Genomic DNA, 7,317 nt, shown 5'->3' with positions numbered 1-7,317 from the left:
ACCTGCCTTGGCAGCCTAACTGCATTGCTCAGAAAACTTCATATCTGACTGCACAATTACTCCCAGGTCTTTTTCATTTCATACCACCTTAAGTGTAGTACCACACAGTTGGTACGTTTCTCTGGGGTTACTTCTACCCATATGAAGTACTTTGCATTTGGTTAAACTTCAGTTTCCACTTCACAGCCCATCTGCCCAAATTTTCTAGATCCTGTTGCAGCAGCACACTACCATTACTGTCATTAACAACCCTGCCAACTTTTGTATCATCTGCAAACTTCGACACTAAGCATGATATACCTTGATCAATATCATTGATACATATACAAAACAACAGTGGACCAAACACCAAACCCTGTGGGACTCCACTAATAACATTCGTCCACGAAGAGCAGCACTCATTGATTACCACCCTCTGTCTTTTCCCATTGAACCATACTTTCATCCATTGTAGCAACTTACCCTTAATACCATTCTGCTCCAATTTGTACAGTACTCTTCCATGCGCAACAGTATTAAAAGCTTTCCTGAAATCCAAGTATATGATATCAAAATTATTTTTTGCATCCAGTTCCTTGGTGACCACATCATAATAACCAATCAAATTTGTCAGACAAGACTTTTCCTTAACAAACCCATGCTGTGTCTGAATTATTGCTGCAGTCTTGTTTAGATGATCCTGCAATGCATCCAGTGACTCCATTATTTTACCAGGAACAGAAGTTCAATTAACTGGTCTGTAATTACTCGTGTCCCCTTCGATCCCCCTTTATGAATTGGGGTCAAATTTGCACATCTCCAGTCCGTGGGGACCTCCCCTGAGTCCAAGGATGCTCTCATAATTATGGCTAAGGGTTTGCTTAGTTGCTTTGCCGCCTCCTTTAATATAACTGTATAGATCCCATCCACCCCAGGTGCTTTTCTTATGTTTAACTTCAACAGTTTCTCCTCCACTTTGCTCTCAGTTATTACAAAATCATTAAGCAACCTGCTACAATTTGATAACCTTCTGCCATTTTCGAACCTTAATAACTCCTCATGTGTAAATGTCGATGCAAAATTCAGTTTGTTTGCTATTTGAGCAGGATCATCAACAGTCGAACCATCGATATCAAATGGACCAATCAGATTCATCCCTTTCCTTTTAGAGTTTATATAAGTAAAGAAATCCTTGCGGTTTTTCTTAGCATCTTTTGTCAAAGATTTCTCGTAATCTTCCTTTGCCTGCCTAACCTCCTTTGTGACCTGATTACAGACTAGCTTATATCTGCCATAGGTTTCTGAGTCGCTTCATAATTTATATGCATCCCATGCATTTTTCTTCTCTGTCACGATTTAGTCACGGAAAGGTGTTTTAGTTCCTTTGTGAGCTTTATGGTGGTTCCATGAATGCGGATTTTAGGAGGTCTCCTTATATCTAGGGTTCCTTTTAGTAGTACAGTATTTAACTGGTTTTGGTAGAGAATATATATGCGGAAGTTATTATTGTCGGCCTACTCCTGTAGGACACTAATGGCATGGGTGCCTGAAGCCTCCAGCATGGCTCTGGAATCCTCCCTCACTACCAGGACCAGGTCATCCGCATACGTCTGAGAAGTGACGCGGCCAAGGTTCAGGTTCAGAAAGCCGTCGAGGACCATATTCCAGAGGAGCGGTCCCGAGACTGAACCCTAAGGGCAGCCTCAGAAAATCTGTCTAGTAATGGAGCAGTATGGGGCCTCAAAGGCGACCGATCTGTTTGTGTGATACGTCCTTATGCATTGGAAGAGGTTTTCTGGGATGTTGGCCTTCCGGAGTCTGCGGAGGATGTTTGGCCACCGCAAGGTGTCAAATGCTGCGGAAAAATCTATTGCTATTACCAGAAGGTATTTTTGTTAGTTGTCTCTGCAGTTCTCATGGTGGACGCAGGAGTTATCGCAGTTAAGAAGGAAGTTCATCGAGCCCGTAGGTACTACCAAAGGCACAGAGACTGGCCCCAAGCCGACGTTAATCGTTTTTACCAGCAGTATTCTTCTTTGCGGAAAAGCTACGTGAAGGCCATTGCCTCTCGAAAGCGTGAAACGTGGATGAATTTCGTTCACACCTCTGGAAATGCTAACCCTTGGGGTCTTCTATACAAGATTGTAAGAGGAAAAACCTCTAGTTCTAACATATTTGGCTCAATTGTGGCAGACTCCGTGGAAACACTGAACTGGCATGATTCTACAAATGCAATCTTAGATGCTCTTTTTCCGTTGGATGATCCAACCTCAGACTTACCTATTCACTCTAAAATCCGATTAGACAATGAATTTTATGTGTCCTCAACAACCACCGAACCTTTTACGTTGGATGAACTGCAGGCTGTCTCCCATAAAGTTAATGTTCAGAAGTGCCCAGGACTAGATCTTATAGAAAATATTTTTATCATCAGAGTCTTGAAATTAAAACCTTACATTCTTCTAAACTTATTCAACAGATGCCTTCAGGAAGAAACTTTTCCGGAAATTTGGAAGGTCGCTCTAGTTAAGTTGATCAGAAAGCCGGATAAGCCTCCTGGAGCGGCTAGATCGTACAGGCCGATCGCTCTGCTGGCTAACTTGGGTAAATTGCTAGAGCGACTAATGGCCATTAGATTGAATACCCTACTGGTAGAACAGGATCTGCTTTCAAGAAGTCAATATGGGTTCTGTCCCGGACGTTCCTGCGAGGATGGTCTTGTGGACTTTGTCTCTTCAGTTCAAAACTCGGTACATAAATATACCCTGGCCGTTTTCATCGACTTCGAGGGTGCCTTCGACTCCCTTTGGTGGGAGAGCGTCCTGGAGCGTCTGCGATCGGCTAGGTGCTCCAACCACCTTTACCTTTTAATCCGCAATTATTTTGCCAATAGAACCATAATAGTCAAGGCTAAACATAGCCAAGTATCAAGATCACTATCTAGAGGGTGCCCACAAGGTTCTATATTGGGTCCTTTTACATGGAACATGGTGCTGCAGCAGTGGCTCTCCGGATCTTTCGGTAACGTAAAAATAATAGCGTATGCAGACGATCTCACCATCTTGGTAAATGGTAACTCCAGGGCCGATCTGGAAAATACCGCAAATTTTGTTCTCCGGGATCTCTACGATTGGACCGTGGCCAATAAGCTTAAAATCAGCTTGTCAAAAACAAAGATGATGATTCTTGGATCAAAGTTGGATATCACTCGTCCTCCGTTGGTCAAGATCAACAATATTCGTCTCCCCATAGTTAAAGAGTACAAGGTTCTAGGAGTGGTAATTGATTCCAGTCTCAATTTTATTCCTCATTTGACAAACTTATCATCTAAAATACGTAGATTTACTGGTGCAATTGTTAGGGTGTCCCGTGTAGAATGGGGGCTCTCCAGAAAAACTTTAAGGATTTATTACAATGCAGTTTTCCTCCCTCTAATCACGTATGCTGCCGGTGCATGGTTTCACAGGGCACGGCTCAAACACTTCATTACAAAACTCGCCTCATTGCAGAGAACCATTTTGCGGTGTTTAGTTAAGGCATGCAGGACAGTCTCGACGCAAGCTCTGCAAGTACTGGCCGGAACATTACCTTTAGACTTGCAAGTTACTTATAGAGGCTTTTTATACAGACTGAAAAGGCAGATTGAGACCGAATTTCTTGGAATAACCATCAACCTTCAAGAAGATGCTAAAAGAGAAAGAAGGAGACTGTGGAACGAGTTAGTAAACATTTGGCAGTCTCGATGGGACACAGCTCCCGTTGGTGCAACAACGAGAAAATTTATACCACAAGTTTCATTTCTCCTCGATAAACGTGTTCGATTGTGGTTCTGTATGGACATATTCACGTCGTACCTGTTGACAGGACATGGATCGATGAACCAGAGTCTTCTTAGGTTCAATTTATCACAAACAGACCTCTGTTCGTGTGGATCGCCAGAGAGTTGGGATCACATCTTGTTTCATTGCTCCCTGTATGACGATCTCAGACTTCCTCTTCAAGCACTTACTAATTTTCAATCAGGACAGGAGTCGTCTCTGCTTCAAAGCTCGGAGTCATTTCAGATTCTTCAAGCTTTCGCTCAAGGCGTATTTCTTCGAAGGCGTTCAGTGTCGACAGATCTCAACAGAATGCAGTACAACGGTCCTGCTGATGCATAGCTGGTTAGATCTCGTTTAATAATACATAAACTCAAATCCTCAAGAAATGAAATTTTCCTCGGCCTGCAGACAAAATTAAGTGCTTTCTTCCTTTTTTTTTTTTTTTTTTTTTAATTTTATTTATTTATTTATTCTTATTTTTTATTTTTTTTTATTTTTTTTTTCTTTTAATTTTATTTTTTTTTTTTTTTTTTTAGTTACATAAATGTTTTATTTTAATAATTTTGGTTCCAAATCCAGCACCACGGGTGATCCTTTTTTTTTTTTTTTTTTCTTCCCCTCTGGAATGGGCCCCCAGAGGATCCTGGCCTACCTTCTGACAACATTAGGTGGGTCAGAGTCTCTCTTGAGACAGTACGTGCTTTACATGGACTGGCCCACCTTCCCGTGGTGTGGACAAGTACCCAGAATCATCTGTCCAGGTGACTGATGCTTCTGGGTAGCCAAGCGGCCAGAACAGAACAACAAAACACACACATAATACACACAAACAGACGTCACACACATATCTGGCCCATTTGTAGTGCTACTGTTCTTCACAGAGATACGAGGCGGAGTTGAACAAACGTTCTAGGAGCCGCCCTTTACATATACACATGTCCACATGTCCACATGCAGTTCTACTAATGTTTTCCAGGGCGTCCTGGGTGGAGCAGCCCCACCCGAAACCAAATCTGTACAGTAGTCTTCCATGCGCGACAGTGTCAAAAGATTTCCTGAAATCCAAGTATATGATATGAAAATTATTTTTTGCATCCAGTTCCTTTGTAACTGTAACTGATTTTGTGACTGCAGACCTGAAGCCGAGTAGTGAGTTTCAATTCTGTCTCTGAGAAGATGTTCAAAAAGCTTACTTAGCACAGAGAGAAGCGCTATTGGTCGGTATGACTCCAGAAAGTCCTGTTGCTTGTTTGGATTTTTGAGGATAAGGCGCAGCCTGGCAGCCCTCAAGGCTTGTGGAAAGTATCCCTTCTTGAGCAGTGGTTAAATAGGTTAAGTATCACCTCGGGAATGGTCTCGACGGCTTTCTTAACGATCTCGTGCTCCAAGAGGTCGGCACCCGGTGATTTCTTCTTTCGTAGCTTCCTAGCGGGGATATCAAGTTCAGTTCTGGTGAGTGGCTCTTCAATGTTGGTGGTAGAATAGGTGTCATTATCCTGGCATAATGCTGTTTGTTCCGGAGTAGATGGGGCGAGGTGTCCTCGGAACATGCTGTCCGAAATATTGTTTATGGTCCTTTGTGGCGTCCTGGTTATGGGAATGACTTCTCCCCTCAGGAGTTTATTTGTTGTAACTTTGTATACGACATCCCCCCAGGTGTTGTCGTTACCCATTGTGGCGACTAGTTGCTCCCAAGAGTGCTGCTTCCGCCAACGGATCAGGGCAGTATACTGGTTTCTTGCGTCGCGATATTGCTCTCGGAGCTGGCCTACTTCTGCTGCAGACCAGGAACGTCGTGCTCGCTGGGAACGTCTAAGCAGCTGTAGATGCGCGCACCACCAGGGGTCAGCCCCGGGAATAGGATTTTTCCTTTTAATGCAGCGGTTTGCAGCCGTTGTGACCAGGCTCACTACAGCCGCTTGATGTTGGTCAGGGTTTAGGTTTAGTTCCTCCGTTTGAAGAGTTTGGGCTGTTTCGCTTAGCATCGTCTGGAATAATGGCCGGTCTGCTTTCTGTATGGCATATTTGTGTTGGGTTTGTCCATCAGGTTTTTGTCTGGCTATGGTACGGTGGAGTTCGAAAGTTATGACCCTATGGTATGACGTGGTCCAGCATTCCCTGATCATCCACGCAGAGAGGTGGCCGTCCAGAGATCTTGAGGACAATGTAATGTCGATCGTGGATTCCCACATTGTACTGCAAAAGGTGGTAGGGTTGTTTAGCTGGTTGAGAATGGTAAAAGAACTGTTTGCCAGGAATTCCTCCAGACGTTGCCTTTGTGGAACCTTACCTTTCTGTGGTTTCGCTAAACCACGCCGGGGATCGATAGTTGACGTCAGCACTCACGACGATCCTAGCGTTCTGGAAATCAGTGAGAATATTCTGCAGGTACCTGATAGCTGGGAGGATGTCCCCCACCTGGGTGGAAGTACAGCAAGGCTGCATATAACTCGCCAAGTGGAGTGATAACATTGGCGCAAGTGGCCCATGATATACAATAGCTGGGGATTTTAGTGACTGTGATGCTCGGATTTCTGACTGTTATGCATACCCATGGGGTCTCTCTGTTGTCCTGTACAATTTTTTAAGCTAGGGGATATCCTCTTACTTCCTTGCTGTGTACGTATGGCTCTTGGATAAGGAGAATGTCTAAATTTTGTTCATTTGCTTTTTTGGTAAATTGTCCAGCTACTACTTTTGATCGTTGCGCGTTTAGTTGTGCAAAATTGACCCTGTTGGAATTGAATGGGTTAAGGCCATAATCAATTCTCATTTGATATGCACTCTTAGCTTTGTAGTAGACAGGACACTTGTTGTCCCTAAGTGAGTACTCCGCTGGCAGCCTCTGTGATTTTCAATTGGCACAGATTGGCGGTTCCTCCTTTTGGGGGCATGTGCTGAACTCATGGCCCCTCTCTGCGCAGTGGCCGCAGGTAGCCTCCGTCTGGACACAGGTGTGTGTTGTTTGCTCAAAACGGCAGCACCGGTAACACTTGGGGACATACACGTGCTCCTTAAAGCGGTGGCTGCCCCATTGTATGAAGATTCTGTTTGTTTGGTTGACGGTTTTCCATGCCTCAGGTGTGAGTTCCACTACCCAGTTTGTGTTTCCTCCTGTCCTGGACTTTGTTTGATATTTAGGAGTTATCGAAGTGGCTGGTTCTATTTCTGAATGCTCATGCTGGAGATTTGTGGCGTACAGTTCCTTTTGCAGTGCCTCTGGCGTTAGGTCTTTGTCGGTGTTGAAGATTACAATGCTGGAGCCCTTTCTTTTAGGGGGCGCAGCTTCCAGGCTGGGTTCTGAATCTTTGGACTGTTCAGAATTTTTTTAGCATCTTCCTCAGTTTGCGTTTCAATAATAACACCTGCTTTGGAAACACCTGTCTGTAAGACACGGAATACAGGCGTATTCCGTGTCTTACAGACAGATTTTATCTTTGTAGTTTTTAGGCCCTGTAGAAGGGTTTTTTATTACGGCTTGCTTGACATCTTCGCTGGTGCGATGTCCTCAGTTGAG

This window comes from Mastigoproctus giganteus, chromosome 2 (assembly GCF_048544385.1).
Source record: "Mastigoproctus giganteus isolate SK-2022 chromosome 2, ASM4854438v1, whole genome shotgun sequence".
Taxonomy (NCBI): Eukaryota; Metazoa; Arthropoda; class Arachnida; order Uropygi; family Thelyphonidae; genus Mastigoproctus; species Mastigoproctus giganteus.
This window is presented reverse-complemented; position numbering follows the sequence as displayed.